The sequence below is a fragment of the Ictidomys tridecemlineatus genome, unplaced genomic scaffold, assembly GCF_052094955.1.
Source record: "Ictidomys tridecemlineatus isolate mIctTri1 unplaced genomic scaffold, mIctTri1.hap1 Scaffold_149, whole genome shotgun sequence".
Classification (NCBI taxonomy): domain Eukaryota; kingdom Metazoa; phylum Chordata; class Mammalia; order Rodentia; family Sciuridae; genus Ictidomys; species Ictidomys tridecemlineatus.
Genome location: NW_027521315.1, coordinates 98,290 through 125,026, shown reverse-complemented (window position 1 = coordinate 125,026; position 26,737 = coordinate 98,290).

The window sequence follows — 26,737 nt, the reverse complement described above, 5'->3', positions numbered from 1 at the left end:
AAAATAAGGAATAGTCCTGGACATCTCCAGTATGTCAACTATTTTTATTGACAACTGAGTTAGCAAGGAGATGCATTTTAATAGCTAAACATAGTACATATTTTGGAAACACAATGAATTAAATACAAGGCAAAGAATGAGCATAAAAGTCAACAAGATATTAAATAGGTTTTGACGGATTCCAATATGAAATAGCAACAAAAGAAGGAATTGTAATTAAGCAATGTTTTAAAAAGGGACTTTGATTTTTGTGTATATTTGGGGGGAGCTTTTACGTAGACAGTCTTGTAAATGCAAACAGAGATGGTTTTATTTCTTCTTTTACAACATATATACCTTTAATTCCTTTTTCTTACAATGAAGAAATGACCAGAGCTTCTCCAGGTGTTAAGCTGTGAGAACTAACCTCCTTGCCTTGCTCCTGTCTTAGAGGAACGCTCCCATCTTGTTCCCTGCAGCAGGATGTTAAGTGAGGTAGACTTTGTTGTGGTGATGTTAAGTGCTGTTTATTAAGTAAACACAATTCCAATACATCACTGTCTTGCTACAAGTTTTTTCGTTTTTTTTTTTTTTAAGGTATGAGTATTTGATTTTTTATCAAATGTTTTTCTTTTGTGTGTGTGTGTTTGTACTAGAGATTGAACTCAGGGGCACTCGACCACTGAGCCACATCCCCAGCCTTATTTTGTATTTTATTTACAGACAGAGTCTCACTGAGTTGCTCAGGCCTCACCTTTGCTGAGGCTGGCTTTGAACTCATGACCCTCCTACCTCAGCCTCCTGAGCCTCTGGGATGTGCCACCGTGCCTGGCTTATCAAATATTTTTCTGATCCAGTGAGACCAAATGATTCTCCTCTCCAGTGTGTTTGTGTGGTAGGTTCCAGTAAAATTGGAATGTCAAAACATCCTACTTTTTGATAGAGCAGAATTCTTTTACAAAATTGGATTCCATTTCTTCATATTTTGTTGAAGATTTTTGCATCTAAATTCATGAGAATTTTTGAGCAGTGGTGTTTTTGTTTTGTTTGTGCGTGCTTTGCTTTTGGAATAAAGGTGGTTCTGACCCTCTTCTGGTGCTAATTCTACTCTTCACTCATCCTTTACCGTCCCCTGCACTGTTTGTGTTGGTGAGTTCTATTTGTCCCTGGGTTCTCTGCTTCTGTGGTGTGTCATCATCACCCTGCTCTCAAGTGCGTCCACTGGGTCTTCAATTGGTGTTTTGACATTTTTCAGTTCTATAATTTCCTTTGGTTCTTATTCAAAAACTTCAATTTTTGCTGAGTTTTTCTATTTTTTTTTGCATTTTATTTAAGAGACTTTGTAATTGCATTGAATTGATGATAGCTGCTTTAAAAACCTTTTCCAAAATCCCAATATGTATTTATTTCTAGATTTTCTTTCCTCAAGTCTGTTCTGGTTTCTTTGTTTCTTAGTATGGTGGGTGATTTTTTTTTTATTCTTTCCTGGACATTTTGTCTGTCCTGATGGGTGAGTAAAACTTCTTTGTAAATCTTTTATCAGGCAGTCCTCTTGTTTAGGCTTCACATGCAGACTCTGGCCTACATTTGTGGGTTCTGTAATTACGTTTAAAGTTTTAAAACTATGAGTTAGTCAGCTTGGTTTATCTGGGGGTGCCTGAAGGGACATTGCTGTCAGTCAGTGCCCTGCCTACTCGACCATTTACAGCAAAGCACATACACATGATATCCAGACAGGAGATAGTGACTTAATATGGGGACGGAGTGGGGACACTAAATGTGGCTTAAGGAAAAAAATGTGTTTAATCTGCACTTATATGCCTAGAAAACATTATAATAAAAATTATTTTCAGAAGACAAAATATGTTACTAATTTGTGTGTGTGTGTGTGTGTGTGTGTGTGTAATATTAGTGAACTCGTGCTTACAGATTAATTACATGAAGTTATAAAATTGCCTACAGGAAGAAATTTATTTACTAAACTGTAAACCTGCCACATGAATTTCTGGGATTTTAAAAGTTGTAGTTTTGGCATTAAATTACTAATGTCCAATTATATATCATATTGTTGCTTCATCACAAGTAAAATTAATTCTAAATAGTTTAAATGACAAAATAAATCAAAGATAGACCTTAACAAAATCTAAACAGAAAACACAATTATAAATTTTTAAATTTGAAAAATGGGAAATTCTACAATCTACCCATTTGCTCCTCTTGAATTGATTTTAAAAGAAAAGGCTCAGGTAAGAAATAAAAACAAAATTGGTAGTCAGTTATTAATTAGCATTTGTCTTTAGGTTAATTGTGTATTAGTAAATTAACAATAAAGAATAATAAAATTCTCATCTTCACAAATTTTTAAAAACAATATTGGCTAATAATTTTCAAATTAAATATAAGACTCATGTTAATCTAGAAAAGACTTTCTTAATTGCACCTCTCCAGTTAAAAAAATTTAGTTAACATCATATAATTTCTCGTGATTAAATCAGTTGTAGTCTCTGGGGTCATGAAACATAAGATAAAGAAAAAAAAACCAAAATCCTTTGTATAATATTATAAGAGAAGATAAAATATTGTTAAAAGTCACCAGTAGAACTCCTTTTAGGTTAAAATACAGGTTTAAATTTAAATTTGTAGATTAAAATTGCAAATTTAAATTCCCGTTAAATTACAGGGTTCATCTTGGCCATCTGGAACATCTCTGAGCTTCTCCTTCTCTCTTCCTAACTTCCCAATGTTCCAAGTCTTTCTCTTTGCCCCACAAACCAGTTGGAGCTCTTAATCTGGCAATTGCCTTCCAAGAGCAAGATTGGAAACTACCACAAATTGGGAGAGAAGAGCCGCTCCCCCATTAATGGAAGGAGAAGCACACAGATACTGCCCCTGGGACAACTCACCTGCCACATGGGACCACTTTACCTAATGTTTAAAAAAATCCTTTACACATTGGCACTAAAATGAGCCACCCGTGGACTATATCATGCATCACAGCCTAGTGAATAGGAGAATCTGGTGTCTGGGAACTTGCAGTGGACATTTCCTCTGTGTGAGACTGCCCAAACACACTGTGAGCCCCATTCTGCTCTGCCTGGTCCCAGCACCGGAGAGAGGGTGACCTGCTATAGCCCCACAGCCCCTCTGAGATGGGTGTGAGCTGCCAAGATGCCAATCACCTGCTGACTGCCATATGTCAGGAAGCAAGACTCCCCCCCAAAACCTTATCCCTGACTTTGATGTACCCCCTTAAATAAACCACGGGAGCCATTTTTAAATTGTATGGCTCCAGCTCCTGTGTGGACTGTACCTATCAGGGCTACAACTTTTGGAAACATCTTTCTGACTTTGTCTTTTGTTCTTCATTAATTATTCTAGATTTTAATTTCTTAGATGGCTTCCACCCTCCTTGGCAGGAAGAAGAACCCCCTAACAGGGTGCTGGCAGCCTCCCTGTGGAAAACATTAGTGTAAGACATGGAATTACATAAGCAGATCAGTGGAAACAAAGAGAAAGTGCAGAAACATACCTGAACATATAGGATTACGTATAATCTTTTACTTTTTATTCACTTTTATTGACATATAATAATTGTATATTTCTATGGGAGATACAGCATAATGATTCAATATATCTATATAATGTATGATGATAAGATCAGGGTAATTAGCATTTCTACCTCTTTACACATTTAACTTTTGTTGGGAAACTTTAAACTTCTCTATTCTAATTCCTTATGAAATATGGAATGTAAGAGGGGCTAAGTCAATCCTGGTGTAATTGATTGATCTTAACTTTAAAGTTCTAATTCATATCAGAGTAGACCTAAAGTTTATATCTTATAAATTAATAATTACTTGAAGCAACTTTATATTAATACCAAATATAATTTAAAATGCTATTCTAAGACAGATTTTGTATTCTTAAGCAAGATACAAGGCACAAAAAGGATAAAGAATAAAAAATAATGTGCCTATTAAAAAAAGAATAAACCTCCAAATTGCAAATGAATTAAGGTGAAAACCTATGTCAGGAAAATATTTTTGTAGTATGTTACAATATTTAATAAAATACTAATGGTAAAATACTTAATAAAAAAAATCATTCTAATTGACAAATCGAGGCATATACACATTAGAAATTCAGAGGAGGAACAAAGTTATGAGCAGACACACTTGAAAAATTCCCTCTCTTACCATTGAGGAGGTAACTGAACTACTTGTAAACACTTACCAAAATTAATAATAATGATAGAATAATTTTGAGGAGGAATTTTTGTGTCTTGATAGCTTTTCTGAAACACACATGCACAGAATTTGTAATATTGATATATTTGTGGCAATTCCTATGAAAATGGTTAAATTGTATATGGCGTATCCTGGGAAATAATATTTCATTAAAATAATGGAATAATAAAACAAATTTTAGAATAATATGTATGCTGCTAGTCTGCTGAAAGAAAATTACATGTGTGCATATTTGTATATATCAATTTACACATCTGTATATACACATATGTACAGGCACGGGTATGTGTGTGTGAAACGCAAGCTGGTGCAAGGGTTGTTGTTTGTATACCTTTCATTTAGCTTAATACTTTAATTACAATGATTACTTTTGTAATTTAACAAAGAGTAAGGGGACTGAATATTATTAAATTCCACTGGGGCCTCTTATTAGCCATTGATCATGGTATATCTCTTAAATATGAGTTTGGTTCTTTTCTAATCTGTAAGTAAAGGTAATAAATCAGTCGACTGTCTTGTGGCAATTAAATCAACTAATGTGTGTGTGCAGAACTGTGTGGCAGGCTGGACTCAGAGCACCCAGGAGAGCTGAGCCAAGGCTCCAGCCTTTGCAAATAAAGGCGTGGTTCTCTGTGCTACCCCCACAGCACCACAGGCTGCCCTGCTAGCACTCAGGTTTCTCCTGGGCACGCCACTAGTGCCACATGCTCAAGAGACTCCATGTCTAGGCAGAATAACATCTCTGTTATTTTAACCATTTAGAGTTCTTGCTTTTTATTATCTATTAAACTAATATTTTTTAAAAAAATACCAGGAAAATAGAGTAAAAAAAAATCATTCCTTGAAAGTCATTTCACATCTTTTTAACCCTTATTTTTATGAGTCAGGCGTTATTACTTAATGAAAATCAGGATGTTGGCTAATTGCAATGTGACCATAGGTCAGAGCCTGGGGTTCTACTGGTGACTCAGTCATTGTCCTGTGTGTGTACATGCCTGTGACCTGGGCTCAGTGACCCAGGTGAATGAACAAGTATCATGTGCCCAGAGCCACCCACGTTCAACCAGAGGGGCCCAGGCCTGCGTGGAGCTGTCACAGGAATCAACCAAACTTTATGGTAAAAAAAGATCCAGAAAGAGGGTAGTTTGTAAAAAGAAAACATTAAAGTTTTGTTATTGAAATAAACAAGGACAGAATAACAGACTCAAGTTTTTCTTGGTCAGTTGAAGCCTAAAACAATATTGTTTAAATGTCATAGGGCTACAGTTCTCTGAACCAGAAAAGATCATTGGAAAGATGAAAAAGAGTGGATTGGGAAGAGAAGTAACTCAGTCTGAGTCAAAGGAGCACTGATGAATCACAGGACTGTCCCATCATCCCTGGCTGTGAATCCTTGTGAAACACTGTCCCTGGTGGGAGGTCTCCCTGCTGTCCTGTTCACCACAGTTCTAAAAGCAAGAGGATGTAATCTTACCTGCATTTATCTAAGTAGTTGCATAAGCATCCCATTCTTGTTAATATCCAAGAACATATTTAAGAGCCAGGCGCGGTGGAGCATGCCTGTAATCCTAGTGGCTCAGGAGGCAGAGCCAGAAGGATCAGGAGTTCAAATCCAGCACCAGCAACTTAGCGAGGTCTCTACATAAAATATAAAACAGACTGTGGATGTGGCTCAGTGGTAAAGCTCTCCTTCACTCAATCTCTGGTACCCAAAACCAAAAACAAATAAACAAAAAAATATACTTAACACTTGGCACAAATTTACAAAGAAAGGGATAGAAGAAAGGCCCAAATGTTGAGTTTGTGTTTCAGTAAAACTACCAAAACTCATCATCAAGATCATTTGAGAACAAACACAGAGAACAATGATTATGTAGGTTGGTAAATTTGAATTCCAAGTATGGATAGCTATAGGAACTAAGAACATGGGAGTTATATTTGAATAGAAGTGGGAGTACAGGGAGTGGATGGTCACACCTCGTGCATCTCATTTTCTGGGATAGATTTTAGTGATGATTTCTTTGCCTTCTAACAATCTCCACATAGAAAATCCCTTTCATTCAGAAAATGATTCTTTTAGACTGCATGACTGGTATTTATGCTAAAGGGCAAAGCACTGAAGGAGAACCATGGCTTGCAAAATCTCACATTAAACCAAGATGGGATTGCTACCCAGAACTGAATTTGAAGGCTCTGGCTTAATACAGGGTGAAAGTATATAGAGTCAACAACTTCTGAGACATATATGACACTAATCAATTTTACAAGTTGATTACAATGTAATTTTTAATATTTATTTATTTATTTTTTAGGTGTAGTTGGACAAAACGCCTTTATTTTATTTATTTATTTATTTTTATGTGGTGCTGAGGATGGAACCCAGGGCCTCGCGCATGCCAGGTGAGCGCACTACCACTTAAGCCACATCTCCAGCCCCCTGAGCCCACAATTTGAATTTTTAAGAAACACTGATCTGGGCAGAACATTATGTTTAGATTTTAGTTATTTTAAAATCTACACTTCCCATTCACTTTTTACTCATTATATTATGTCATATGTCTACAAAAAAAAAAAAAAAAAAAAAAAAAAAACAGGTCAAGTTGAGATTCCGCAATAATCAGAGCTAGCATCTATACAGAAATCCCTATGTACCAGTTGATTCTACGTATTTTACACACATGGATTCTTTTAATTCTAACCTCGGTAATATACACATTAGGATAAGGAAGAGGGAGATCAATATGATTGTTCAAGATGGCACATCCATGGTCTACATCCCTGTCATCTCAAAACATCTGGTTTCCCATTGTATTCTGTAATGTTGAAGATCCATTTGTATCTAATTCAATACTTTTATTACCATAAGCTCTGTAATAAATTGTTGTCTAATTCCACTCATTCTGCTTCTTTTCTTTTACCAGCTCTGTGCCACGAAGTCATTAGGAGCCTTCTTCCAGTGTTTCTCCTTAACCATGCAGTCAGCACTCACAAGTACATTAATGCAAAATATGTCTTCTTAGGTTGCAGGCATGCTCAGTTAGCAAGCCACGCCCCACTGATCCTGATGTTCTCCTCCTCCGTACCTTTCGAGAAGCACCAGATCATTGCAACCCTGCCTCCCCTGCTTCAGACTCCACGCCCATGATATTGTGCACCACAAGAAAAAGCAGATGATCTCCAGGATTAGTACCAGAGCAAATTTATGGTATCCAAACACAGAAGTAACCACAATGGCTTGGCAATCCTATTACATTTTTCTTATCTGGCCTATTTCCCATTCCCCTCAGCAATTACTCCAGCCCTTCTTCATTTTCCTGAAATCCCCAGCCCCGATAGAGTCCATCTTACTCCATCAATTATCCCCTGCCTACACTGGATTTATAGACTTCTTTAATGCTGCAAACCCACACCCGCATTCACATAAATGCTATACGTCAAAAGTTGAATCCACACACATAGCTGTGTGTGTAAACACGTGTGAGCAAGTGTGAGTGTGTGTGCATTCAACTTGTGACACAACTAAAGTCAGCAACCTTAAAACTCTCTCCTTCTCCCCTCAACCCACCACTTCCTTTAAATTGAAACTTCTAGTCACTTGGTAGTTTCCTTCGAAAATGCCTCCTTTCTTAAGATACGAAGTGCATCGGGATTGTACTGAACCTTCATTTCTTCCTTGGGGATCTGTACTGAGCCTTCAAACTCATTTTTCAGAGGCTGAGAAACAGCACGTTTAATGTGACAGACACACTGGACAGTTAGGAAGAGGGGTCCAGAGGTTAAAACCAGCACAGGCCTCTGAAGACAGAAAGCTGCTGTTCAAAAAACCTGAGCCCTTCAGCCTTGACTTAGTTACTACCCTGTGAGGGTGATGTCCACCTCCGTACTCCAGACCTGGAGTTTCCACTGTGTGCCCAGCAGACAACTGGACATCTCCACCTCTGCCTCTCACAGGCACCTGAGACTTTATTAAGACTGTGTATCCTTTTCCTGTTTCTCATCTCGCTGAACACCATCAGCATCCTTCTGTCCAAAGTGGTGCCATAAGAACCCATCCTAGACCTCTCCTGTGACCTCGACTTTCATCACTGAGGCCATTTGGACCCTCTGTTTACTCTCTCCAGAATTCTGCTCTACTTCCCAGTCTCTCCATTGGCTGACCTAACTCAGGTTCTTTCTGTTTTCTATGTGCAATGGTCCCTTCCTCCAGCTTCAAAATTTTTTGTACTCTAATAAGAAACATCTTCCTCAAATAGAAGTTCAATTATGCCTCTCCTCTAGTTTATGTTTGGATACATGACCAAGATGTTTATAAGTTGTGAAGACACTATAATGATATTTATATTGATTTATATAAAATAAGAGCCAGGTTCAACCTTCACATATTCAATGACTAGATTGACAGCTGCATGCTTTCCATGTGCATTTATCTGACTCAGTTGCCATGTGAATTAGATGAGGTACACCAAGGCAAGAAAAAGAGTGTCTCAAAATGAGGAATTATGTCAACATCAGGTATTTAGTTACTTTCAGCTCACTTCACCGTTTTGCAGATTACACAGCCAAGGTGTGTTTATTTATTAATCATTTAATCTAGTTTTGATTAAAACACCATCACTCAATAGAAAAGTGAGAAACACAATTTTCTGCAAAGAAACCACATTTGGGAGAATAACAGAATGAAGGAAACATCAAACAATAAGAACTCATCATATTTATATATTTCTATGCCAGGTGCAATGGTGCATGCTTGTAAACTCAGCAACTCGGGAGGCTGAGGCAGGAAATGGCAAGTTCAGGCCAGCCTGGGCAACTTAGCAAGACCCTGTCTCAAAATAAGAAATAAAAAGGATTGGGGATGTAGCTCAGTGTTATATTGCCCCTGGATAGGATCTTAAGTACCAACCAAACAAAATAATCACATCTGTCCTTTGTGAAGGATATGTAGCCATCTCCTCTTAAGTAGATGGAAACAGTAATGACTTAATCCAATCAGTAAGACTGGGCAAAAACATCATATAGTATTCAGAAGATATGTTCCATGCTTGTATAATTATAACAGAATGGATTCTGCCATCACATATAACTAAAAAGAACTAATAAATTAAAAAAGAGAACTAAGCTTTTCTTAAAAAAAAATAATAAGAAGAAGACCATATGAAATATGGGTTTATATACTTTATTGTTGATGGTGGGCTTTACGTAAAGATATTTTGTGCTGTGAGATGGAGGCTAATGGTAACCAAAAGCTACTATTAGTATGAATTTTAGACATATTAATAAACATCAATATTTGAGAAAACTAAATAAAATTTATAATTCATCTTTATGTCATATTTTTCTATTTGTATATTTTGTAATGTATGTACATGTAAAACAATAGATGTATTTCCTTTGAAAATAATGAATATATGCATACCAGTGATTTTTGTATGAAATTTTTACATGTAGAAGTGAATTATTAAAACATTTTGAGGCCAAAAATTGAGTGTAAAATTTATAGATTTCATTAATAATGAGTACAGTATCCTCCCACAGTTTACATCGCATGCAGCTGAAATCTGGCGTTTTCAAGCTTCTTGGGTTTCTCAGGATACAGCACACACATTATAGTGTATGTTCCCTCATAAACCCAACCCAGCTGACTGGTCACCTTCAGTCCATTGCTGCTGAACCTGGACACCCTGGTCACCTGACCTCCATGGGCACTCCCCTTGCACATGTCCAAAGTGACTGCATTTCTGCCATGAGGGCATTGTTCTTTTGGCTGCCAGCTCATAGCAACTTGTGGACAAATAACGTCCTCATCTTCCCAGAACTGTGACGCCCCCTGGTAGTCATGGGCTGCGATTGAAGCTGAGACCTTTTTTAAGTTTCCATGACCTCACATGTGACAGAGTTTGGTCAAGATTTGAAGCAGATTGTGTCCCCCAAAGTATCTCCCCTGCAGCTCTACAGCATGCAGACTGTAGTTAACAACACTTCATTGTGGACTGGAAATTTGATAAGAGAGTATATTTCAGGTACTTTTAGTCCTCAAAAAAGAGGTAATGATGTGAGATGGTGGATATATTGTTTGAAATAATCATTCTATTATATAATACCAAATCATCATGTTGTATACCTTAAATATCGATACTTAAAAAATACTTTAGAAATTTCTGTGACTAGAGCTGTTTAACTTCAGATTCAGAGATTATTTTACCAACACACAGTAAAAGGGGCTCCTGCATTGAATGAAAAATTATATCAAAAGGCTTTGTTCCCATGCACAACTAAAATTCTACCAGGGTTTCATATAAGCATAAAATTTAAGATTCTTCTTCCCTAGAGGGAAAAATCTGATTCAATGCTTTTTCTATCTAGCTTTAATAGAGAAGAATTAATAAGCACATTTATTAAAATTGAAGTGAATGTTATTATTTTTGGATCAGCAATGTGAAAAACAGAAGAGAGACTTCTTAAAGGTCCCTTTGTTTTTCTCTTTGCCCCCTTTCCCCTACTCACTCCAACAATCCAGGGAGAAGCCACTGACACACTCGCTAGATAAACTGAGGCTGTTTTACTGGGAGCGTGAGCGCCAATTCAGCCCAGAGTCTGAAATCAACTTAAATGTATTTTCATCATCTAATTTATCTTTCTCCTGTGGATTTTCAAGCTGTTGCTTAACAGTTTCTTAAGTTTCACTAGTCTGTTTTAAAGTCTGAGGTAATATAGAAAACTAAAATTTTTAGAAGGGCCATTTGGAATGTTCCTTTTACTATAAAATGTTTTAGTACAGTATCATATTTCATGTGAGACTCTCCTCTGTTAAGAAAAAATACTGATAATCACCAATCAGAATGAAGGAAGAAAACCAACTTCTTGTCGACTTTGTGCACGTAATAATAATAAGAAGCAGGATAACATACCTCAAATCCATAAACAAAGAGCTCCATTATGGATCGTTAGGATCTACCTTTTTTTTTTTCAGGTTACTTTATTAAGTATTTTCCAGTGTTTACTATAAATTTTTGATAAGAATTGTTTATTATGACCATGATCCACTAAACCATGACACAATGGTTTTAATGACTCAATGTCTGCCTCTTTGGAGAGATGCCATTTTGCACTTGTTTGTGATGTGTATGTGGCTGGGGTGTAGTTGGCTGGGCAAGAGAGAGAGAAGGAAGTTGAAGGAGGCCAGATGGCAGAAAGAAGAGTGTGCATATTGAGAGGATGGAGATGAGTTTGCACATGGAAAGAAACTGAGGTGAGCTGAGAAGCCAGTTGGCTGGACTCACCTTGCGTCCAGGCTTCGTAGACTTGTTTGATACTAAGAACAATTTAAAGCAATGGTGCAAAGCATGGATTTTGGAATATTAGTGGTGCTTCAATTTTTAAACCACCTGCTGTCTCTTCTGATCACTGCTGGGCTTCACAGGAAGGTTTGAGCTGAAGGGCTGCCTCGTGTATCTTGCAGGATGGCCGCCATATTGGGGCACCCGGAGTCTTTGCCTGGGCATCTTCACCACCCTGGGGCCACAGCAGCCGCTTCCACTGCCTCTCACCCCCCTGGCTGGGCAAGCTGGGTTCTGATTTCCAGTTCTGAAGCTTCTCTCTGTGGTCATCAGACAGACTCGCCACACTTGCACTGGGTACTACTTGTGCTCAGACGCCCTACAAAATTTTTTGCTTGTCTTTTTTTTTGTTTTTGTTTTTTTATTATCAGAAAAGCCTAATGTGGGGGCTAAACCCAAGAATAAATAGGTGGGCAAATGACATGCTGGACACGTAACGTTCCTTCTTCTTTGAAAGTGGGATTTGTGACTTTGCACCAGGAGAAATTTGACAGTGTCTGCTAACACTGACCGCTGCCAGAGCAGGGCAAAACGTCTTGCTGCTGTCTGCAGGTGGACCTCAGGGCTGCTGCTGACTACTGGACAGTGTGCAGGACTGCTCCCAGCAGTAACAACTGTCCTCCTCACAATGCCAGTCATGCTGACCTCCTGAGCTCTGCCTTCAGACCTGTTTCCATAATAAGCTTCTGGTGTCCCTCTAGTTTTAAAGGCCAGCACTGAACAGGACAGCTCAAGCTGATGAAGACCTTGAGATCCTCACCATCCTAAACAGATTCCAAAATATGCACTCCCTCTCATTTATTCACCCAATCAAGTACACACATCCATAATAAGACCACGTGCTGAGCAGGCACAATGAATGCAAGTCTTCAGAACAAATTGACCTAAGATAAATCGATTGTTGAGGATCTAGAGCTATAGAACGAGAACCTACTTACTAAGTAAGAGAGAAAATAATCATCCTGAGCTTTTCCTAGATCTTCAGTTATATAGTGGGCTCCATTCACAAACCTGACTTTCTTAGGAGTTTAGTAAATTTGTGGTTTTTCTGTGAAACAGCTTCTGATTTGGAAGCAAAGACACATTAATGAAACTCCTTAAAATTTCAAAACTCAGTCTTATGTAGAGTCCATAGCACATTCATCCATGCCTGAGTATACGTTCAGCTTTATTAAAATGAGACCTAGGCAGTTTTTCATACAATTACTAGCTTAAAATTACAAGATTCTATGTATGTAAAACATTTTATGGCAAGTGTTAATCTATAGTCAACTTCTATGATTGCAAGCAAGAATTCCAGTGAAAAATGTTGAAAACTCTTAAATACATTTAATGAGTCTTGTCACAATAATACTTCTGTTTTTGTAAAGATATGTTGCAAACTCCAGGAGAACCACTTAAAATTCAATAAGGTTCAATTGACAGACGATGATTGGAGAGAAAAAAAATGTAATTATATAAAATGTTCAATTAAAACCAGTCAAGGCTGATAAATGTAGAAAAATAACCAAGAAACAAAGAACAAAGGCAAAAAGTAGAAGCAATTACAGATGCTAATCCAACAATGTCAATGGTCACTTTAGTTATTAGTGATTTAAATGCACTAATTAGAAGATAGAGCGTCAGAGTGGATAATGAAAAAAAACATGACCTATCTAAATATTACTTGCAAGAAACCCTCTTCAATATAAAGATACAGGTTTAAAGAAAAGAGATGGAGAAAGACAAACAACACTATACCTAATTAAAAGAAGACAGTCTCTGAATTAATTTCAGAAGGTGCAAACTTCGTAGCAAGAAAAATGATGGGAAAGGGAGAAATTATGAAATGGTAAAAAATTTGAGATAATGTTTCTGCATGTGTATGCATGTGGAAAGGGTTGTCACCAACAAGCAGGTGGCACATCCTGTAATCCCGGAGGCTGAGACCAGCCTGGGCAACATATTGAGAGCCTGTCTCAAACAAAAATAAAATTAAAAGGGCTGGGAATGTGGCTCAGTGTCAAGCACTCCTGGGTTCAAGCCCCATTACCAAAAAAAAAAAAAAAAAAAAAGATGGAAAGATATACCCTGTTCATGGATAGGCAGAACTAACATCATCAAAATGGCGATATTACCAAAAGTCCTCTATAGGTTTAATGCAATGCCAATCAAAATTCCAATGGCATTGCTTGTAGAAATAGATAAAGCAATCATGAAATTCATATGGAAAAATAAAAGACCTAGAATAGCAAAAACAATTCTAAGCAGGAAGTGTGAATCAGGTGGTATAGCAATACCAGATTTCAAACTATACTACAGAGCAATAGTAACAAAAACAGCATGGTACTGGTACCAAAACAGGCGGGTGGACCAATGGTACAGAATAGAGGATACAGAGACTAATCCACAAAGTTACAACTATCTTATATTAAAGGGGCTAAAAGCATGCAATGGAGGAAGGATAGCATTTTCAACAAATGGTGTTGGGAAAACTGGAAATCCATATGCAACAAAATGAAACTGAATCCCCTCCTCTCACCATGCACAAAAATTAGCTCAAAATGGATCAAGGACCTTGATATCAAATCAGAGACTCTGCGTATGATAGAAGAAAAAGTTGGCTACGATGTACATATTGTGGGATCAGGCTCCAAATTCCTTAACAGGACACCCATAGCGCAAGAGTTAATAGCAAGAATCAACAAATGGGACTTACTTAAACTAAAAAGTTTTTTCACAGCAAGAGAAACAATAAGAGAAGTAAATCGGGAGCCTACATCATGGGAACAAATTTTTACCCCCCCACACTTCAGATAGAGCCTTAATATCCAGAGTTTACAAAGAACTCAAAAAATTAGACAATAAGACAACAAATAACCCAATCAACAAATGGGCCAAGGACCTGAACAGACACTTCTCAGAGGAGGACATACAATCAATCAACAAATACATGAAAAAATGCTCACCATCTCTAGCAGTCAGAGAAATGCAAATCAAAACTACCCTAAGATACCATCTCACTCCAGTAAGATTGGCAGCCATTATGAAGTCAAATAATAACAAGTGCTGGAGAGGATGTGGGGAAAAGGGTACTCTTATACATTGCTGGTGGGAATGCAAATTGGTTCGGCCAATTTGGAAAGCAGTATGGAGATTCCTGGGAAAGCTAGGAATGGAACCACCATTTGACCCAGTTATTGCCCTTCTTGGTCTATTCCCTGAAGACCTTAAAAGAGCGTACTACAGGGATACTGCCACATCGATGTTCACAGCAGCACAATTCACAATAGCTAGACTGTGGAACCAACCCAGATGCCCTTCAATGGATGAATGGATTAAAAAATGTGGCATTTATACACTATGGAGTATTACGCAGCACTAAAAAATGACAAAATCATGGAATTTGCAGGGAAATGGATGGCATTAGAGCAGATTATGCTCAGTGAAGCTAGCCAATCCCTAAAAAACAAATACCAAATGTCTTCTTTGATATAATGAGAGCAACTAAGAATAGAGTAGGGAGGAAGAGCAGGAAGAAAAGATTGACATTAAACAGAGGCACGAGATGGGAGGGAAAGAGAGAGAAAAGTGGAATTGCATGGAAATGGAAAGAGACTCTCATTGTTATAAAAAAACTACATAAAAGTGGTTGTGAGGGGAATTGGAAGAAAAATAAGGAGAGAAATGAATTACAGTAGATGGGATAGAAAGAGAAGATGGGGGGAGGGGGATAGTAGAGGATAGGAAAGGTAGCAGAATACATCAGTCACTAGTATGGCATTATGTAAAAATGTGAATGTGTAACCTATGTGATTCTGCAATCTGTATTTGGGGTAAAAATGGGAGTTCATAACTCACTTGAAACTATTGTTCGAAGTATGATATGTCAAGAGCTTTGTAATGTTGTGAACAACCAATAAAAAAATCATACAAAAAATGGTGTACATCAAATTAATCAAATTATGACATGAAATTCAATTTTGACTCAAAAATTAAAAGAAATGCAAAAATAAACAGATAAATCTATTATTATAGTTGAAGACCTCAACATCTCTCTGTCAGTTACAGGCATAGATAATCTAAACAGCATTGTCAATCAATCTGATCCAATTGGAGATACAGAACATTTTATCCAATCATACTGGAATTTGCATTCTTCTCAAATTTACAGGGAATATTCTCCAGGATAAAACACATTCTAGGCTATAACAGACACATTAACAAGTTTAAAAGGATGGAAATTATGTGGATTATGTTTGCAGATCATAATGAAATTAAATTAAAACTCAATAACAGAAAAATAGCTAATTTTTTAAAAATGTTAGGAAATTAAGAGGCATAATTTAAAGCAAATACATGTCAATGATGAATTCCCATTCAAGAAATGTTTTGTAGTAAATGAAAATGAAAACACATCTCATAAAAATTTGTGACATAAAAGCAAAAGCAGTGTCACAATTGAAATTTACAGCATTGAATGAATACATAAAATAAAACGTGTACAACCAATAACCTGAGCTTTCATCTTAGGGAACTAATGAATGAAGAACAATATAAATACAATATTAGCAGAAAAAAGGAAATAATGAATAGAGCAGAATTCAGTGAAGTTATATAAACAAGTAAACAATAGAGTATGATAACAAAAGCAGAAGCTGTTTCTTGAAAAGATCAATTAAATTGATGAATCTCTTCATTAAAAGAAAAGAAAAATGAGAAATCCCAAATAACAGTGCCTTTTAAAGAAAATATTGTAGGATTGTATAATTACAAATCCTAGTAGTGGTTTTCTTTTTCAGATAGGCAATATGAATTTATAGGGATTTCCTCTTCTAATGAACAAAAGTCCATGAAATATCTATTCATGTCTGTGAACATTTTGTTTCACAAGATCATATGGGCATAATAAACTCTAAAATAAATGGTTGCATTTATGACATAATCAGAGATTTAAGCAATCAATTAGATGGAGAAAAAAATTAATGGAACACCACATGTGGAAAAAAGAGGGAGTAATTCTAGGCAAAAACCCAACTTGTACAGTAACACCAGGGCAAATGGCTGTCTATGGCTTGTTAAGAAAAAATTCTAAATTCAACATTGTACATAGAAAGATGGGAGTGGAGGTGACTTGGAAAATTCATATTGAGGCATATGAAAAATAGGTAGGTTTGCTCATTGTCTTAAAGAGCTTAGAATTCAACCCATGTAGCTCCAGGACTAAGGGTGGGGGAGCTCTACAATAAGACAAGAACATGACAATATATGTGCATGGTCTGGCTAGTGAGCTGGATATGAGAGAAAATGTAGGTGGAGAGAATATTTAAAAAGCCAGCTGTGTGGTCCTTGGGAAGTTTCAATGGGATCCCAGCAACAGTCGGGTAAGATGGCAGAGAAGGGGAGGGGCCTCGTGTGCCCTGTGGGGACTGGCTTTGAGGCGGAGCTGTCATCTTTTCAGCCTGGGGAGGAGTAGCAATACTTTTATTAACCTCTGTAAATAAATAATAGTAAGTGGAGGAGTTTTAAAATAAAATCCCCATTTGCACATTCCGTTTGGTTGTGTGGCGTTTGATGAACTTAGATCATTTCTTACCAAGTTTTCTTGAGCCCCAAAAGAACACTAAGAGGCAGTACAGGAAAGTCATTAAGTGCTCAGGTTCTAGAGCCAGATGGTGTGTATTTGAACTTCAACTCCATCTCTCTAATTAACCTATATAAAGTTTATAGGTTCCTCACTTGCAGAATGGAATTAATAAAAGCACCTAACTTACAAGTGTTTTGTGAGACTCGAATGAGATAATAGAGGTAAACCACACAACATAGGGCCTGGCACACAGTAGGTGCTCAATAAATGTAAGCAATTACATACATAGATAAAAAGGTCATTTATTTATACTAGGAAATGAAGTGATAGAGCTAATAAAATCAACCAGGAAGCATCTAAGATTACAAAATAAATGAGAAAATTAGCAAAAACTATGAGAAACTATAAGAAATAACAAAAAAGTGGGAAAAGGTAAGAAAGATTAACAAAAGCTGATGAGAACGGGTATACGTGATGTGAGGAAAATAAATAAGAGAAAGTGTGGGGTGTTATTAATACCAAAGGAGAGAAGAGTTTCAGGAGCGACTACGGCAGTTCCAGGACACCCAGGAAAGGTTGTCTGAAACCAGAGGTGGCACTGAACCCTATATTTAATCCTGTCGCACTCAAGTAAACACTTTTCACACACTGTGGTCGTGACTTTCAAAAGTTTGGGGAGAGATAGCAAAACTAGCACACATTTCTTTTTCTCCCTTTCCACATACAGAAGATTCATTCTCACCATAGGCCCTAGCAACACAGGCAGACACGATTCTCTCTCCTTCAGCCCAGAATCTTCACCTTTTCTCCTGAGGCTTCTCCTTGGCCTAGCTGAATTGCCAGCATTCCTACCCATCTGCTTAGGGGCCACCGCTGCGTGGAACAAGGATTACTTGAGCATGCACTGTGATGCCATGATAAGAGGGTGTGTCCCGTGTGACCAGTGCACAGGTACGTTACAGTGTGGGGCATGAACACAGGAGTGAGCCACATCCCAGGCAGGATGAGGCAGGAAGGCAGCAGACTGTATCTTGTTACTGAAAAAGGGCACACGATTGAGAACTGAAGGATTCTTGATTTTTGTCCATGTCATATTTTCAGACCAGAGCTGATCATGGGCCCATGGGTATCATAGAAATCAAAACTAGAAGAGAAGGAGCACCTGTGCTGCTGATTTCCACTAGCACAGGTAAAAGGACGAGGCAAAGAAGCATAAGCTCTGAGAAGGCTCTTGGCACTTGGAAGTTAGGAGGTGTTGGAATCACGAAAGCACTTTGCAGAGACGTCAATAAAACAAGTTCCGGAGCACCTAAGATTGATCCATGTATGTCAGTGTAAATGGTTGTGGACAATTTCAAGAGAAGCTTGGTGCCTAATGAAGTAGATGAATACGTGAAAAGTGCTCACCATAGAAAATTGAAGTATTTGATTAGAGAAAAAATATAAGTAGGAAAGTGTAAAGTTTTAATGGCAAAATGACATCATTTGTGGTATCTAAAAGAAAATAAAAATATTAGAAATATCAAATCATTTAGCAAATCTGAAAAGAACTTCATTTATATATAAAAAAGAAAAAACTAAATAAGTAAGCAAGTTGCTTTCTTGTATCATTTTTATTAAACATCTATACATTTACAATCTATAAATTTAATTAATTGCAAAAAAATAATCAGGTAAGATGAAGTTGGCTTCTCTGCTTCTGCTGGCCGTGGGGTCTGCACTGAGTTGCTGGCCTCTGCAGTAGAGAAGGGTTGCGGCTCTTGGTGGCAGGCCATGCCCTCTGTGTTCAGCTGACCCCAGCAGCTCATCTTCAACTTCTTCTTTCTGGGTCTTATTTTGTGAGTGCAAAGAATGAAATCCACACTACAGGATGTGAGTTATAGAGCAGGATTTACTGAAGAGAATAAACCGGAATAGAACTTCTGCAGTGCAGGAGGGGAACACATGGCAGGTTTCTCCTTATAACTAGGCTAGTCTAGGGGTTTGTAGAGCACCTGGGGAATGGGATTGGCCCAAACTCATGCCAATTAGAGTCTGGGAAAGTACTGACACTCTTGGATACTCGTGAATCCCATTCAGTTTGCCTTACTTCCATTTTTGCCCCACTCCAGGAAGAGGGAGGTTGAGGTCTATGTTTGCAGGTTCGGGCTGCAGTCCTGTGTGCAATGGCTTCTGCAGCAGGCCTCTGCCCAGTGCCGAGGCCTGGCCCCCAAGGGTGACGGGTCAGCATGCTTGGTTCCACTTGGCACTGGCTCACCTCTCAGGCCTGCTGCTGCCCTTCTGTGTGGCAGGCTCTGCAGGGCAGCCAGGGCCAGCGGCCTGTGCTTCCGCCACTTCAGTGGTCCTCTGTGGCTTCTCCGCAGGGACCACTGGCTGCTGCACAGCTTGGTGGCAAGGCAGCCACTTTAATGGCACCCAGGAAGGGGGCTGAAAACATTGCAGGGAGATGTGAACCAGATCTTTCGGAGTGTCACTGGCTCTTGGTGCATCAGGAAGCACAGACCAGCCAGGAGAGGGAAGAAGGCCTCCGCCTTGGCCTCTGCCCCGCCCTGCATTGTCCCCAGCCCCTCTGTGATGGAGCCTAGCATGACGGCCAGCCAACCCAAGAGACACATTTACACGGTGCAGCTCTTATATCGTAGACAAGACAGATTGATTTGAAGCTGGAGTGTAATGAATAATTAACAAAAGATCCAAATACAAATGAAAGTTTCTTATATTATAAATGACCAAGGAAATTACAAAGCCTCTAGAAATTATGGAACTTGTAAAATCAGTGTGGAATTGCATTTGAGGAATTATTTTAAAAAAACACACAAGAAAATCCAGAGATCTTCAACATATTGCCATTAAACTGGACCTTTGACAAAGGAACCATAAACAAAATCAAGCAGCAACAGTGAAAAACACTGACAATTTGTATTTCAGGAACCTGGGCAGTTATCCTACTATATTAATAATTTTTACATGTCAATCAAAAATGCACTGACATTAATAGTCCCAAAAGATACTGATTAGACATTGCAGAAAATATAAATATCTCTTAAAGATATAATGGGATGTTCAGTTTCTCTCAAAATAAGTGAAAGGAAACTATCAGCAGTAGTGAACTATCACTTATTAGCAAAGACCCCAAAATTTGATGATATTATTAGCTAAGAAACTAGTAGGCTTGTGCATTTCTGGTGTGCAATCGGCAACTACTTACATGTGTGCATATTTTTTTTATTTTTATATCCCAGAGTTCTCCTTATATCACTGAAAACTGAAGTATATCCATGTATATTGGTTGAGATTTTTACTAGATTGATGCCACCCTAAATATCCACCAGCAGCTGATTGGTTAAAAAACATTGTACATCTAAGTAAGGCAATAGCATGCATCTAAAAAGAAAATCAAGAAGCTTCTTCATGACATGGAACAAATTCAATAATATTTATTTTAGGAGTAAAAAAAGAAGAGGAAATTAACAAATATGTGCATTGCTCTCACGAAAAAAAAGCATAGATTGTTTCTGAAGGACACCCAAGAAAATGCTCATCTGTCTCTAGAGAGGAGAAATAAATGACTAGTAGAATAAAAGGGTGCATGGTACAGTACACTTTCCTGTAACTTTTGAACAGTTTGTAAGTGAATAGTATTGAAAATATGATAAACCAAATAATGTCAACTTGATCAGTTACTTTAAAATATTGGAATATAGTCATCAATTAGGCAAAGTTCTAATCTTGGAGTTGTTCAAAATTTTTAGATCTTTAATTTAAACACAAACAATGGCATTGATGGCTTTCTGCTATAACTGGCACATTGAAGTTATAGAAAGTACTATAGACACACATTGCTGTGTAGCTTTCCATCCTGTTTGATGAATACATCTCAAGAAATGACCAGTTCTGGGGGAATTCATCAGCTTGAATGACTTTACCTTTCTTTTCCTTATGCAAGTCTACTCAGTTTCACTTTAATAATTATATTGTAGGAGCACAGCCTATGCTGAGCTCTTCCCATCTGACCATATTCACTGTTAAATCACCAGTATGAACAATTCATATTTATTGATTAGTAGCTGCTTCATGGTCTACCTCCTGCATCTCTGATGGACTTCAATGTGCTAAATGTCAGGAAGAGCAGACAGACATCTCCAAGCCCTCCCAGTGCCTATCAAAATGTTTCTCTAAAAGTGAAAGCTCACTCAAAACTTATCAGAAAAAAAAAGTAAATACTACTCTTTCACAACTTTTTAGACATTTTTGGTGGTAGATTGAGAAAATCTGTAGTTAAAAATCAGAAATATCAATTGGGCATGGTGGTGCATGCCTGTTCCCAGTGACTCAGGAGGCTGAGGCAGGAGGATCACAAGTTCAAAACACTTGTGGTGACTTGTTCACCAATTAATGTCTTCCAGTTACAGTGCTACAACTGAGCAGAAATAATAATAATTTTGAAAACCAGGAGGAGGATGAATTAGGAACAAAAAGCTATTCCAGCTGTCGCTGGTACAAAGTCCAAGTAGCTGCTCAAACCATCAAGGTGTTTTTAGTTAAGGTTTTATAGAAAAACATCAGGTTATGTCTATTTGAGAAATATGTTTGGAATAGCAAAATAATCCAATAAGTAGTACATCCATAGTGGTTTACAAACCATCAATCTCTTTTCCTAGCACATATATCAAAATCTCACACAAACCTAATTAAGGAAAGTAAAGGGAATACATGCTTTACTGCTTATATAGTGAGGGTAATAAATTTCTCCAGACTATTTGCCCATTCAAAGGTACTTGAGGAGTTATATTCCAAATATTGAGGCATTATGTATATGCTATGTACAAGCTATCCATCTTGGCCAACTAACAACAAATGTGCAACAAAACGCTCATGTCAATCCTTAATAACTCACATGGAAGTCTTGTGAGGTAGGCCCTTACCCAGAGAGCTATTCTTAAAAGCTTAATTGCAAAGAAAAGAATTTCCCTAAGTGTAGGACTGACTGTCTGAATCCAGCCTTGCCTCCATCTCTGACCGCCCAGAGCCCGGCTCCCAGCCCACATCCCTGGTACTCCGCACAGCTCCTCTCCTGTACCCAGCCTCAGCCTTCTCTTCCAGATACCGGGCCCTCTGGGGACTCGCTGCCCTGGTCAGGCACCTCTCGAGGTCCTGGTCTTTGACTTGCACATTCTTCTCCACTGCTCTGCCTGAAACCCGGCCCTTCCCTTAGACAATGTTCCCCTGTCTTTTCAGGGGTTTCTGCTTTCTGTTCCACATTCCTTCCTTGCTGTTGCTGTTTTCCAAGTGTCCTCCTCTACCTCTTCCTCCATCCCCTTGCACTGACTGTCCGGACAGACCTGCTCAGCCGTCCTGCTCTCCTCTCCTTCCAGAGTCTTATACAGTATCTCTCGACTCAGGCTCCTCTGCACAAACACGCTCTTTTGTGATTACTGGTTATTTCAAAATCCATGCTTCTCCTGAAGCACCTTACCTTTTCAGTCATTCTCTTTCTTCCAGTGATTCCAACTTCCAAATTCCCCCAGCCACTACCCACAAAGTCAAGAATCCATCCTTGCCAGGAGGTGCATTCTCTTGGCCACCAGGTCCGTCACCCCACTCTGCCTGCAGATTCTGTAGTTCCAGCTCAGTCACTGGAGTAGCCACCCTCCCGGTTTCACAGGGACCGTTGGGCTTCTAACCCATTGGTCATGGTTACTGCCTGCTGTGGTTTGGATACAGTGTCCCCCAAAGCTCACGGGTGAGACAATGGTGGAAGCTGAGAGGGAAAGTGATTGGCTTAGGAGAGTTTTAACCCAATCAGTGCACTTGTCTCCGGATGGGGGTTACCTGGGTGGTAACTGCGGCAGGTAGGGGTGCCAGGGAAGCAGGTCCCCAAGGGTGTGCCTTTGGGATTTATATTTTGCCTCTGGCAAGCAAGAGTCGCTTCTGCCCCCTGATTTTCATGTCCTGAGCTGCTTTCCTCGCCACACGCTCTGCCATGATGCTCTGCCTCACCTCGAGGGCCCAGAGCTCTCCGGGGACTGAGACCTCTGAAACTATGAGCCCCCCAATAAAATATTTCTTCCTCTGACTGTTCTTACCAGGTCTTTTGATGACAGCAGTGAAGTAGCTGACTAAAACACTCTCCTCTTGACTCATATTAAATCCCATGGCTAATTCAATTGTATATATTTTTGCACTCTTACCAGCCCTTTTTCAGTTCAAAATATTCTTATGACAAAATACAAATTTTTAGTCTGATTCAAAATGCGCTACCTCTGTGTGTTTACCTAGGCAACTTAGCATTTCTAAAGAGGAGTGAAAGGAATCCTGACTTGTCTTGGTTTCAGGTCGCCACGACGGTTTGAGTCAGTCTTTTCACTGCTGTAACCAGAACCTGAGAAAAACAATTAAAGGAGGAGAAGTTTATTTGGGGGCTGGTGATTTCAGAGGACTCAGGTTAGAGAAGGCATCTCCATCCCCCAGGGCACAAGGTGAGGTACAGCATCAAGGTGAAAGAGTGACAGAGGAAAGCAGGTCAGGATAGGGAACCAGCAAGCACAGAGAGACTCCACCTGCCAGAGACAAAATCCACAGTCAAAGACTGCCCCCAGGTACCCACCTCCTCCAGCCACACCCTAACTGCCTGTAGGCACCTCTCAGTTAATCCCTATCAGGGGCTAATGCACTGATTGGGTTAATGTTCTCATAACCCCATCACTTCACCTATAAACTTTCTTGCATTGTCTCATACATGAGCTTTGGGGACAAACTGCTTATTTATCCTCCATCTCAGCTCCTTACCTTGATTTCTATTTCACTGATGAATAGAGAGAAAAATCCAGATAAATTTCATCATTCCCCTTCTCAATTCACATAACATTCAGTGATAAACATTTCACATTTTTAATTGTTTTGTGAATATTGCACTGTATGGACTTTAATTGAGCAAGGGGGTCTTAGGAAATTTGAAAATGATGGCTGTGTGAAGGCACATATGATTATACAAAGGACACGCACCCAATATGTTTGTATTACTAAAGGTACACATATGACTCTCTCTCTGGTAGCAAAACCTATAATCCATGATATTTGCTTGTATTTTGCTAGATATATCTGATAGGAGACTGGTAGAATTCAAATAAAGTAAGTTTCTTGATCAATGAAAATACTTTATATCGTCCTGTTATGTTGGCCTCATGTTATGATAATCTCAGTATAAACATACAATGTGGTCAAGAACTCGAAGTACTGTTGATATGACAAAGCATCAGAAGTGATATATGTGTTAGTGTGACCTGTAATATTTCTCCTTCACCTTTAGAACTGAAACATAATAAGACTCAGCTTAGGCTATTTTCCAATTCCAGATGTTCACAGAGTGAGTTAGCTATCGCCCTCTGAATCACCCGTCACAGGAGAAAGACGTCAAAGATTGGTCATGTTAGGTGATCACTGTCACCAGCATTAGTTTCTCATGTAAGAAGCTGGGTGTTTTTGAATGTTTGAAAGTTTGTCACTGTTTATGTGGTACTAATATTCTATGTAATGTCATTCATTCAAAGTTCTGACATTTGGGACAGTTTATACCACTGTGTTGGATTGTATTTCATTTTTGAATTGGCAGTAGAAAATATGTTATTTTTATCAATTTTACAAGATAAAATTTTGATAGCCAAAAATTTATACTCCATCTGTTAAGAACTACCCACTGTCCCTGGAGGACGGCCAAGAATAAACTTACTATGATCTGGTCAAATAGCATGTCAGATAAATTTATTTATCAGGCCAAATGTGTGTATGCATGTGAGTGTGTGTGTGTGTGTGTGTGTGTGTGTGTGTGCATATGAACATGTGTGTTTCTAAAAGGATACTGTATGTTCTTTGTTTTTCATTTTGAAATTTACAATTTAAAATGCTTCAATGAATGTATCATTGCTCAAAACTTTGGAATTTGTCCTATTCAAATGTTTCAATTTTTGCTTTTAATCTAAATATGTGAAATATTAATATGTAGTAAGCCTTACGTTTACAACATAAAGGATAAAAAAAAGTTACAGGATATGAGAAAACAAAACTACTGTATTTTGAAAAGAAAAAAATGTATTCTAATTGAAGGTTAAATTAGAAAGTTAAATAAGAAAGAGATGAATTTTGTGACACCAAAACTCATGAGCCAGAATGATCCACATGAAGTCGGCTAACTCTGGGTCAGCGCCACTAAGAGAAGATTTCTATAGAAGTGACATCAGCAACAGGGGATGCAAAAATCAGGAATTTGTAAATGATAGGGCTCCAAGTTTAGTAATAATTATGGTCTGAGATTGTGGCTCAGTGGTAGAGCACTTGCCTAGCACGTGTGAGGCCCTGGGTTCGATCCTCAGCACCACATAAAATAAATAAAATAAAATAAAGGTGTTGTGTCTACCTACAGCTAAAAAAATATTTTAAAAAACGTTTAGTAAAAATTAAAGAACTGAATAAGATAAATGCTTTCATATTCAGGAGAAATCAATCTGATTTTATAGTAAATCTTACCACTATAAGTTCTTAAGCAAGAATCTATGGGATAAAGTAGTCATTTGTGAAAAACATATTTCAGAGGAGGGTGCAACGTGAATTCCTAAGGGTGAGAAAACCATAAAGGAGATGATGCTTAAGTCTGTATAATCCTAACATGTAACCTGTTATCCTAGAATCTGAATTTTCTCTACAAAGAAACTTTGAAAAAATACTCTGAGAGCAGTTTAATTTGGTGAGACTCTGAAAAACCAAGTCAACAAATTATACCCGCTACAAAGAGGGTCCCAAGAAGACGGCAGAGGAGAAGCCTCTGGAATGTATTTCCTATCTAGGCAGCAATTGCACAGTTTTGAAAGAACTGTTTTGGAACTCCAAAAACCACTTAAGTCTAGAAACTTCCAGGGGAAGGTGAGGAGGGTACATTGTGGTTAATTTCATCAACTTCACCTTGAAACACAACAGCAGCTACTCACTCACCTCTCCTTGACATACAGCAGCTGTCCATGCATGGGTTCCTGCAGTTGTTTTCAAGTAGATGAAGAGACCCAGATTGGACAAAAAGACACGGTTTTGCAAATGTTTGGGATCTATGGTATGATCTCTGACTGCTATTATGGTGCTGAGTTGCAGGCAAAAAGGCAGGCAACCCTCCTACTGTAACACTCTCCCTGTGCAAGCCCCTAGCTCTCAACTAAAAGTGACTTTCATGGGACTTAAGGGGCTAGTGTTCCTCCTTCTATATTTCTCTTTTCCCCCCTTTTGGAACCAGGCAATAAAATTTAAGACATTTAAAAGCAAGGGAACATAAGGGAAAATCAGAATCTAATCACACATACTCAGGCGAAGACTCAGAAAAGATCCAAGAAGACTAAGTTCACACCTCAGGCTATTTATTAACCACAAGAAAGCTTCCAATAAAATATAACCCCCCCAAAAAATAGCAAATCCTAGGAAATGATGAGAATCTGAAATTCAGATTTATCCCATTATTAGACTCAAATGTCTAGTTTTTAACAAAATTTAAAAATACACAAAAAATCAGAAAATTATTCCCAAAGAAAATTAAAAAATAACTCAGCAGAAACAGTTCCTAAAAAATA